At 37.5% G+C, this 12,461-nt stretch overlaps 2 pseudogenes; one reads left to right on the top strand and one right to left on the bottom strand.

Moving 5' to 3' along the window:
• Positions 1–252: 252 nt before the first annotated feature.
• On the top strand, positions 253–1,224 carry LOC140931038 (uncharacterized; annotated as a pseudogene).
• Positions 1,225–2,151: 927 nt separating this feature from the next.
• Positions 2,152–3,326, bottom strand: LOC140931027 (uncharacterized; annotated as a pseudogene).
• Between the last annotated feature and the right edge of the window lie 9,135 nt (positions 3,327–12,461).

Here is a 12,461-nt window from a genome sequence, read left to right as displayed (position 1 = left end):
TTTGTAGCACGAATTTTTTCTTTTTGTGAAAGCTAGTTTACGAGTGTTGTACATTAGGTATTCACCAGTAATCACCTATTATTGTATTTACATATTATAAGTACTTTGTAGGGTTGGTTCTCGCCAAGCCGTCCCAAAATAAACTTATTTGCCATTACGTTTTGTCTGTTGATGTTGTGTAGTGGAGTCAAAATAAAAGTTTATTTACAAATAATTTTTACTGCAGCACAGAAATCGTTTTAGGCAATTAATATGGAATCAAAAGTTTGTAAGTTAAGCTTACCAGTATTAACCAGTATTAACACTGACTGTAAAAATATAATTACTGAAATATTCAGAAATTATTCCATAAAGTGGTCAGAAGAGGACGATCTCATGCTATGCAGAGAAGTTCTTGTCATGGAACCATTCAAGCTCCAAAAGCAAAGTAGAGAGAGAGGAGAAATCTGGGGAGAAATAGCGCAAAACTTAAATGGACTCAGTGTACCCAAATTCACTGTAAGAACGCGGTCTGTTAGGGACAGGCTCACTCTTTTTCTGAGGAAGTACAAAGAAAAGGTGAGAAAAGAAGAGCAGGGTTCTAGCATGAGATGTGACGAGGAAACAGAATTGGAGATGGCATTGTCTGAAGACATAGAAAAAGAACAGGCAGCTGATTTAGAAAGGAAAGAAAACACGAACACTCTTACCAAGAAGAATGAAAAGGACAAGGCGTCAGCCGAAGAAAGTAGGTTGAAGACCTTGGAGCGCCTGGACCAAACAAAAAAGATGAATGCTGATTCATGTTACCAAACCAAAAAGCAGACGAAGTACCACTGAAGCTGTGCAAATTCTAAAAGAAAAACTTGAGAATGAGAAGGAATTCCGGAAGGAAGAAATGGAATTGAAGAAGAAAGAGCAAAAAAATAAAGCAGCTCAGCATCAAATGTTGATAGATCAGCAGAGGCAGAACCAGCAACAGTACCAAGATGTAATGAAGATGATGGCTGAACAGCAGCAGAAGCAGGAAAAGCAGCTACAGAACTTTCAAATGCTTTTCCTGCAGCAGCAGCAACAACAACAGAGTCAAATGTTAATGAGTTTACTTGAAAAAGTAATGCCCAAATCCTCATAAGAGCTGGCAAAGGCAAAACAAAAGTTGAAAATCAAATTGTCAACCTTTGGCCCTTTCAGCCCTTTAGAGCCATGTTGTTGTTATCATAATTTTTAACTGATTATTTTCCAACTATAATTTTGTCCCTTTTTTTTCTGGTGACTTTGCCTGTCCGGCTTGGTGATTAGTTTTTCTTCACCTCGACTTCAAAGGTTGATGGGTTGTTTACACCTCTGGAGAAAGGAATTTTCTTAATGCAGTGTTTACAGTGATCAAAGATACATAGTCGAAGCTAAGATAACTTAGGTAAACCCTTTCACTCACAAGGATATAGAATTTATGAATTAAAACTTCAAATTAACTATCCAATGGCTGATAAAATGCTGCAAACCTTTACAATAACATCACATAAGAGTCATTGCTGCTAGATAGGTGGCATAGTAATTAAAAACATGGTCTTAAACATCGTCGTGAGAAAGAAAGTAGTACATTGATGTTTAGACACTGGGAGTGAAAGGGTTAAATTAAGTTGTCCTTTGAAATTTTAGAACGTTAGTGTTAGGATGTGCTCCATTTTCTTACATTTAAACATAGGTTGAGCAAAACATTGAAATAAGAATAAAATACACATATCCTTTTCAGTACTCTTTTGAAACATTAGCATCTTATTGCTTATTATAGTGTCCGGCGCTCTGGAATTATTTATATATTCCTTTTAAGCCTAGGGCTATGAAGGGGAAGGAGGGGGGGGGGGGGGAGGGATGTCTTTGAATGAATCTTTTAACTTTTTGATGGATTGATCTATAGGCACCAAATTGATCTGGAAATATTCGTTTGTGCCATTATCATGTTTATGTGACATTTGCATTTCCATAGCAACCACATAAATCGAAACTTGCATGTGTGTCGTTTTCTTTTATTTTCTTCCTGTACATTGAAGGTGCTTTTTTAAAGTATAATTCCTTCTTTCCTACAGTCTATATTTTACATCCATTACACTGAATATTATCAAGGTCGGAGAAAATACATCATCAAAATCAGTACAGCTAGACTACAATTCATTGAAAGTATTGTTCCAGGGAAGGGGCTTCAATACCAAAATAATCACTGCTGTTATTACCATAAAGGCATGTAATGGCGTTACGGAGAAGTGCGCAGACAACATACATTTTACCGACGCTGCTAAGGCCTATCTTCAAATTCTTTTTATAATCAAGAAATTTAAAAGAATTAATGACGTCACCGAATAACCATTCTACAGAAATCCGTAAAGCGCTCATAGCCTCGTTGTAATCCTGCATGAGGTGTGTAAGTGGCACACGACGGAACGGTGTTTGGAGATGAACTCGGAGAGGGTAGGCCAAATCTCCATAAATGCACATAGCTTGAGCTGCTGGATTATAGGCATACTGTTGAAGGTCCCGCAGTAGTCCAGAATCGTTTAACATCCCTGCGTCGTGTTTACGCCCCTCTAGAAACGAAATTAAAATCAAACATGAGAAGAGAATTTTTTTTTTTTTACAAGCTCACCAACTGGTCCAAATAGGTTGTCAATAAGTCCATTTGGTAGGGACAAGGACTGGAATTTTAACGTGTGGACACTCTTGTGGCCATTGTACAAAATTCTCTGACGCTCATTTGGTCTTGAAATGGGTCGGACTGTTCCATCTACAAAACCGAAACAGTTGTCAATGGGGCCTCCTTTTCCTGATATAGCTTCTGCATAACGCTGCAAAGCCCCAGGATTCAGAAGATCTCGATTCCATTTGTTATACGGTGCCCATGAACATCATAAATATAGTCGATGACATCATTTGAGATCAGGCTTGTAACAGAAACTGGTCGGCTAAATCGCGGAATCAGATCACTGAGTCTGCATGGGTAGGTAGCTCGTTTGAGGAGTATGCATAAGCCTGCCATGTCCTCGCAAATACTCCTCTGCTCGCATTTAAACACCGGTGGTAGTTGGAGGGCTGCAACAAGGCGAGGGAGATCGTGTTTCTCGGCACGAAACTCTGCTTTGCACTCCGCGGAGTTCATAGAATCCAAATCAAACCGTTGATAGTTTTCATGGGGAAAATCTGGCTTCTTTGAGATAAAACTATCGTAAAGTAGCAAAAACTCTTCATCGGAAATAATTTCATCGCCGTAGAGAAGTACAAGGAGGTCACGAAATTCTTTGAAAGACATTTTCCCTGGTGACTTTCACTGTAAGAAGAGACTCGTCCACGTACCGTAACCGGTTTGCTAAATGTTTTTCCTTCCCGCCGAAATACCGCCGTGGACGACGTTCTCGTTCCAGGCCCCAATCGGTCATACCAGTCCTCGTCCTCGTTCTCGTCTTCATTGCTAAAGGTCGCTAATATCTAAAAGTAAACTGCTAAACGGCACCGAAACCAACTTTAGGCGCGCACTGATTTCAAATAACTGTCACTTGCGTTTAAGAGAGAATTGAGGGTAGGGACGAAAAAAAAAGTATATATATATATGGAGGGAGGGAGGGACGAGGGGGGGGGGGGGGGTAAGATAGTAATTCTGTCTACATCTACTTCTACACAAATCCCTAACCACAAAACAAGCAAAAAAAAAAAAAGGACATAAGCAAACAACACAGTAAAGAAGCTATTAGACAGGGGAAGTTGAGAAAAATTACAAATTGTTTGCTAACCCGGTTTTCATAACTCTAAGTAGATATATAATTAGATTTTTGAGGTACGCACGTGCGTATGTGCGTATACATGTATGGTCGCTACGCCCCTGCGACGCCGTCGTAGTTGGGCATCAGTAAAACGCGGGGTCGGGGCCCGGGGTCCGGGTCTAGCTATTTTTTAAAGGATGCTATTTTAGGGTTAGGGTTAGGCCAGGGTTGACACTAACCCTAACCCTAACCCTAACCCTAAAACGGCATTCTTTAAAAAAAATAGATATACAGACCCGCATCCCCTCCCCCATTTTACTGACACCCGTCGTATGTTCGTAAGCGGATCCCCGCCCTGATAGAACGTTTTCGTCGACGGACTATATGTGGTTTTCACCGCTATGCTGATGGACGGTAAACAAAAGATCGCTTATTAGCTCGCTTAGTTTGTCCGCCAGCATTTGTTCATTTCACCATTGTTATTTGTGTCTCCCGAGATTTCATGAAAACGACCTATACAAATGGTTTAGACGATGAGTGGGCCGGCTGCAACGCACTCAAAGTGTTATACGTATCAGTTATTTCCTTTTATAAATTTGCAGCAAACAAAATTAACAATATTATTCTTGATTATAAAGATTTCAAAGTAATTACAATATTCATTGAATATGTAAAACTATAAAACAATAAGAAATGATATATGTATATAGCAAGATTTAACAAGATATTTACAATATATTTACCACAAAGCTTCTAAAATTATCATTGTAACTGACGCCGCATAAGTTCCTTTTTGAATGATGCAAAGTTTGTTAACTCAATGAGCTAACAAATATTAATTTTCTGACAGTTTAAATCAAACTTTAAATTTTAATTGTTGTTTTCAAGCGCGGCTTAGAAAACTAGCCGTTGATTTTTCTAGCCGTTGATTTTGACGTGTGATTGACCGACAACGATCAGGAGAGATCGAAATGTTCACAGACAAATGGTCATTAACGAAATTTGATAAATTTGGCGTGTTTGTTTCAACGGTCCAACTTTCGTGATCGTACGAGAATCACTAGAGCATTAATTATTCACAGCATTGACTTGGTAAAAATGAATTTACTTTCTTACGTGGCATTGAATAATTACGTGTAATTAAACAATAGCAGCCTAATAGCAGCACGGAATTACTCCGTTCAACACAGAAGACCGCCCTGGGTAAGATATAAGTTTTAGAATAAGTAAGAAGCTTCTAACTTTGCTTCGGCAAACTGATTATCTGTATCGTAACGTACCGATCCCGCAGATCCCGGTCTTATGAAGAGTAATAAAAGGTGGAGCATGTTAAAATCTAATTAATTCCGCTCGGGTCATCGTTTCCAGTGTGATATGTATTGATTTGACACTCAAATGTGTTTGCTTGGAAAGACAATTCTTTCACTGACCAAGATCTTTAAAAGCCAAGGTTAGAATGTAGACTGCACGACTTGATATATTTATGAACTGATATTGTTTTACATCGCAGTGAAATGAGCTATGACGGAGCAAGGTGAAGAGGTAGAAATGGCAAACCGAGGCGTAAGAAATAAAGAAGATGATCACTCGGAAAGGAAAGGTAGACATTGCTTTATTGTTGTAACGGATTGATAAATATCCATCCTCGGAGACTCCGAAGCAAACTAAGCGACAAAAGTTTTCAAGCACATGCTTGAAAACTGCCGTTCGTCGAGGGTTTGCTGGAAAATCAGGATCGGGAATCGAGGATTGAGGATTGGGGATCTGTTAAAAAAAGATTACTTGAAAATAAAATAAATAAATAAAGCGTGGATAGTGGTGATGTGGGCTCCACAGACTGGGAATAAATTTCACAGAACATAACCCCCGTTCGCTGTACTAAGCACTAAACTAAAGTAAATTACTCCGCGTCTGACTGATTCAGTGATTGTTTTTTGGAGAAAAAGAATTTTTCCTGGAAAATGAAGCGCTTCATTCCAGTGATACTATGATAAGTCACATTTACAAAGCGACTGGGTTATAAACCGACATTCAAAGGACACAGCATCAAAACGCAAAAACATGCTTCTACCAAAGACGTGATAAATACCCAAAACCAGTGTCAGAGTTGGATATATTTTTAAAAATAAAACATGTTGTGTACAGCTCTAAACGTTGTAATCTGAGATCGCGTAAACATCAACTGTACGGAGATGTTAATAAAAGCAGATTCCTAACATAACAGCAGCTATGGAAAATTATCATAGTTACTTTCACTCGATTTTGAGCAGTCATATCTAACAAAAAGAACAACAAATTCAACAGGAATAAGCGTGAAGTTAATAAATTGTCTGTTCTATATAGGTTCTGCTGAACTTTTTTAAAACTAAATTTTTTTATTTGTAAAATCCCTGAAAGAGTTCTCTTCACTGCAGCAATATGTAAAAGGTTTTCAAAGGTTTCACGGCGGTGTGAGGATGTGCGGACAGTCACCCCTTGCAATTTTTACGTTTTGAGTATTTATGCACTAGTCAATTGCAACCACGGCCCCGAAACCCCCGGGGAATATTGGGGAAATTTACAAAAGTAACCTCAAAATTTAAAGGATTTACCCCAGGCCCTAGGGACAGTTTCAGATGGTAATTACCCCTCCCTAATAAGCCGTCTCTCAACGAACTGCTTTTCTAGTTTAATAAATGACTCTCTTTAACGGATCAAATATTTGAATTGACAGAGTCATTTATCGTATCCATCCTCCATAAAAAAAACAAACAAAAAAAGCCATGGACTGACAGATTTTTAAAAACTTTCAGATATAATGAGTTCATCAACGTAAGACCGTCATAGAGATTCTTGTAACAGTCTACAAATCATAGGTTCAAAAAGTTACATTTAAGCATAAGTTAGGTATTAAACGATAAAAACCAAATTTGTTAATTTGCCAGCTTCATAGGCCTTTTTGGACAAACACATAACAACAATAGAGAAACATTGTGCTCTTGGGTCTGTGCGTTTGTATTTTGTTTAAATTTGTTGCATCAGTTAGTAATGCTAGGGCCGAAACAGCCACATCATAAAAAGCATATCCCAGAGAAGGTTGGGCAGCAGTCGGCAAAGGATCATAGCGTGAACTATTGAGGAGCTCAGTACCGGTCAGTTACAGCAGGGCGGATCTCCGTGATCCACGTCTTTTCGCCAATTTTATCCATAATTATGCTAAAATTCAGAATAGTTTCGAATAAAACAAATTTTTCTTATCCAAATTGAAGGTTAATCACGAGGGAGTGGCTGAATTTCCTTTCAAATGCTGCTAGTTTGCGTCAAAATTTAGCTGGATCGCAGCCTCCATGAACGCTTGACGTCATCGATCATGATCAACTGACTCCCTCACCCCGGGGAAAGATGTGTCTAGCTGTAGATTTTTGGTAATTTCCCAGGGGCTAGTGCAAGATATGAATATAAAATTAGCGTATTTGTCCACTATTGCTCCGTGAATTCCCCACTATCCATGGGGGTTTGGGGATCGGGGATGCAATTGACTAGTGTTAATTATACAGTACATTTAGCAAGTATTCGCCGAAGGCGAAGTTAATATTGTTGAATAATTCCTGAGACGAAGTCTATATTAGGCGCTTGTTCCCAAATGTGTATCTTGGCGACCTGGCACAATATTTGAATATTTTGTTGTTGACATGCCCCAAGAAGGGAGAATTTTACGATTTTCAAAACACTGTAAACCAGGCAAAACGAATCTCACCCACCGCTTTTGAACCTTGTCCATAATCTAGAAACTGGTCGCATGTGATTGGACGATAACGCGCGAAAATTAACATGGAAGTCTAAACGTAAATTTCATATTTATTTCTTCAATTCTTCGGTTATTTATTTGTAATTAATTAATTTACATATTTTTTTCCGGTCCCGATCTTCGATCCAAAAACAAACTGATAAACTGTGGGACCGAAATTTTAGCCACTTTTACAGACAGACTGAAAGTACAATTTCGAGAGAAACGATCGAGGTCGACCCTCAGTGGATGTAAAATTGTTATCTTAAAATTATTGAAGCTGTTTCTCGTTGTATGGAAAGGAAGCAGCCCAGTTTTCATAGTTTCCAGTGCTGACACCACGATCGTTTGTGCTTTGTTGCCCACCCATGGAGCAAAAGTCTGTTTTATGATACCTTTTAATCCATCAATCTATTCCCTAGCATATTTAATTTGCTCGTTTTAATGAGGCTTAACCAATCGCAAGTTAATCAGTAATCGAACCCAATCGAACTTCAATCGATTGATTGATTTCGATTAGGTTCGGAAAGCGAATGGTACACGGAGGTCGGGTAAAGGTCTATGTTATGGACACAAAGGGGTCGAAATGTCTCGCTCATATGACTCATTATTAGGTCAAAATTACAAGAAAATTTCAGTTTGAATTTCAAAAGGAGCCCTTTTGTCTACAATCTAGTGTCATGCAGGACTTGCCTCGGGAACTTGCTGCATGCTTAATTTCAAACGAATGATAGAACAGAGAGAAACCTACGCCATGCAACATCAGTATATAATAGACTCTTGTACGGTTTTTTTTCAACTTTTGACGTGAACCAGTCAGCGAAAATCTGTTGACGTTAGTATGGAAGGGGCAAGTTGTGTCCCCCACCATAAAAACTTAGCGTCTTTGAGCAGCTATGTCCTCTTTAGTTTTTAACAAATCACTTTTAAACTTGGCAATTTAACTAATCTCAAGGCGCTCTTTCCAGTGGTGTCGACCTATTTTTCCCTAATTTGTCCATGTCAAAGTTGAAATGAATCGTGAAATGGTCTATTGCCTAGGAAGTAAAGTTTATCGTTAAATTGTGAAGTTTAAAGATGATTATTAGTTTTTGATGGGGAGGGGATGTGCCTTGATTTATTGTGGACAAAAAAACCTTTTCCAAGCCTATGTCGGTAATTTTTGCATTGCTTAAGAGTTGCTGTATGTTAAGTAATTGCTCGCTGTTATTTTTGCATGATGTCGTTAAGTTGTTTATCTATCAGAAATTTCCGTAACATGTCCGGAGATAAACCTAATGGTTAAGCGAACCAATCATGAACCTCTCTGTGGTATTCTTAAATCAATGATTGTGTAACTTAATCGGATGCAGATCCCATACATTAAAATGTATAAATTGAAAAGTAAAGGGCAACCCATATGCATTTTAAAATACTTTATCTGATCCCATCATTCTCCCAAATGGTACCAACAAATTAAATTCTTAATTTTTTATACGCTGATGACCTGATCATTTTATCCCGATCTAAAGTAGGTTTGCAAAATTGCCTAAACGTGTTGTATTCTTTTAGCAGTTCTTGGATAGCTATCAATTCTAAAAAGACCAAAAATACGATCTTTGAAAAACGCGCAAAGAAAAACTCCGACCTAGAATTCCACATAGGGAAACAGACCATTGATATTGTACACGAGTACACATATCAAGGAACCCGAATCTCCTCAACTGATAATTTTAATGTGTCTCTCGAACACCAATTGAAAGAGAGAGCCCTTCAAGCTCTTTTCAGCTTGCAAAAAAAAAAAAAAAAAACAGGCATTAGCAGATTAAAATCTTCTTTGGCATGTAAATTATTCGATACGATGATCACCCCTATACTATCTTATAACTGTGAAATTTTGGGGAGCTTACCAGAAACAAGATTTTAAAACGTGAGATGGCTCCCCTGAGTTGGAAAAAGAAAAAAAAAAACACTTCTGCAAGCGATACCATGAAAGTAAGTTATAAGGCTTCCTGGTAGATGCCATTAATAATTGATATTGATGAAAAAATATTAATTTCATTATGTATCTTTTTGAGAAGGATGAAACTCTATTGTCAATCAAGCATTACTTGTATCTATAAATGTTAATTCTAATGGCAATACTTAAGTGTTCATGGTAATATTATGGAATTATCCAAATCTTATAACCTACTAGATTAACATTTTGTTCCCAACAAATTAGAAAAAAACAAAATATCAAGATATAAAGATTTAGTTAATTATACAAGGAATCTAGAGTCTTATAATACGTTTATGAAATTTCAAGTTATTTATATTAAACCTAACTAGAAAAACAATCGATAGAATAGAAAGGCTATGGTAAAATTACGCGTAAGTAATCATAAACTTATGATCGAGACTGGAAGGTATGAGTCCTCACGACAAACGATTACTCCCAGTTTATGATTCCAACGAAATTGAACATGAAATTCACTTTCTCTGCTATTGCCCAAAATATTTAAATCTTAGAAATGATTTTTTTTCGCTCAAATACAAAGTCATCTCCATAATTTTCAGCAGCTATCTTATTCGGACCTGGTGATTAAACTGATGAAATCCGAAGATATTTATCTTAATTTACAATTGACGAATTATATCTCATTACTGAATAATTTGCGCGACAGTGTACTGTCATGTAAGAATAATGTCACTTGATTATCTGTTATATTATTATCATACTTATTATAATTTATTTTCCCTTCGTTCTTAAAGTACGTACCATTTGCAGTACTGTAAATAATCAGTTATAGCCATGCAACTAAAGGTTATTGTTGTTGTTGTCCCCCTTTTTTTATTTTTATTTGACTATTAACTTGATGTAAGATTTTTCCGTTCAAAGTCTATTTACAAGACATAAATTGTGATGTGTTCGCAATTCTACAATAGCGTTACTCAGTGCTTAGCTAAAATCTTAAACTTATCCTTGCCTCAATACATTTGTATAAAACTGTATAACACTATCTCTTTTGGAGAACGATTTGGGTATTGCTCCACTTTGAGAGGGACTAGAAACGTTAGGGTTTTTTCGTAGTTATCTCAAACTAATTCTCTTACACACTGATTTGTGTTTAAGCTTTTGAAAGATCACTTAGAGAGAACTTAAAGGACGGTGATGTTGATAATATCACGGACAAACTTACACCGCGGGCTCTCACAAAATGTGACACCAACGCGTTACTAATGGCAATGGAGGTGAGTCGAAAAAACGAAATGTTTGCTAAATGCAAATGTGGGCATGTATTTCATTAAGGACTTCTAATTTTTTCGCTTGGCACTGTCGTTATACTTGTTCAGTGTCTCTTGTTCGAAGGCAACTATCCCTTGTCCTTATTGTAGTTTTTGTATAGAAAGTCGTATACCAATCGTGTCTCTATATTTAACAGTTTACCCCGTGCCTGCACGAGCCAGTGCTAGTTATGCATTACTTAACTAGGCCTCCCTAGGCAATCAGAAAATATGCTATTTTTTTAGTTTCAGAAAGATATTATTTGTCTAGCTGCATCACTTTTCTCAGAATAGATGTGATCTAAGTATTTAGTCTGATTTAGCTGCGCTCTGCCTTGTGGGAAACGCGAGAATTCACAATTTCACCCAAGCGATTTATTGTAGAGTTATCCACGTACAAGTACAGCAGGATCGGAAAAAAAAACACCTAAAAATCAAAACACCATTGTTGTTTAACACGCCATGAAATGAACGGACAAACAAACAAACAAACAAACAAACACAAAATTGACCTCGAAAACGATCTCGTGAGCATTTTCGTTATGAAAATAATCAAGCTTGATTATATAGAAGTTATAGCACCACTGTATTCCAACAATAGCTGTTTTGGCGTTCAGATAGTTGGGGCGGCTCATTCATGCCTCTTTTTCTCCTTCGCTCTCAATTTCTTTAGCTTTATTGTTAAGGTGAGAAATGAAAGCTCCATGCTATCCTTCTGATCAGTTTGAAAGCAGTTTGTTAAATACTTTGAATCAATGTACTAAGTCTACCGGATAAATTTCTGCTGTCCGGACCGTTCCAACCCTTCTCCTGAAGCAGTGAAAGATTGTCTTCCTGGCAAAAACGAACTTACAGTGAAAGTTCAAACTGACTTCCACAGGTGAACTTTGAGCTCCGCCGCTTGGCAGGGAAGAAAGGACCCGATGAAGAAGACTTCACTAAATTGGCGAATTCTGTGGACGAGTTCACAAGTTGTTTACTTGACCCCTTGAAATCCAACACGGAGGATCGGCATGCCTTTGGGAACTCTTTGGATTACCTCTTAGATGCTGGCATTGAATTGGAGCAAAAGAAAGTTCGTAATGAAATTTTTAAATTCAGAAGTATAGGTGATTCAGTGTCATGGATTGAAGAATACTCACAGGGGAACTGCTGCTAAGATTTATATGGAGCAGAGAAACAAATGTTATGATGTAGGACCTTATCGTCAAAATTTAAACGATGAACAATAATTTTGCTTTTCGAAATTAAGAGAAATTTATTGTTTGCTTCTTTTCATTGGTAGTTTTTTGCTCACCCAGTAATGTACAACTTGATGCGGAAAATGTGGTTTGGACCATTCGGTAAAATGGAGAGATCTTCCTGGCTGGAGGTTGGACGGTGGACATGGCTTTTTCTCAACATTTGGTGTTTATTTGACATCGTTTTCTTTCCATTCTTGTTCACTTTGTTTTACATTAAGCATCGAATCAACAAGGTTATGCGTAGAAGCAAAGGTAACATCTTCTGACTTGCTATTATGTAAGGGTAATCCCGCCTTGCTTTCTACTATTTTTTTTTCTTTTTTACTTTTTAGCTTATCAGATTCTACAATATCCCGGTGCAATCATGTTCCCGTACCTAAAAGAACTCGCCGGGATCATATGTCCCTTACGCTTTTCGAACAGTTGGGCGGGTTGTTTGACGTCTCCCTCTAATTGATAAGGAACAATGAATGA

This window comes from Porites lutea, chromosome 1, assembly GCF_958299795.1.
Source record: "Porites lutea chromosome 1, jaPorLute2.1, whole genome shotgun sequence".
Lineage (NCBI taxonomy): Eukaryota > Metazoa > Cnidaria > Anthozoa > Scleractinia > Poritidae > Porites > Porites lutea.
Note: the sequence above shows the minus strand (reverse complement) of the source record. Positions and strands in the feature narration are given on the sequence as shown.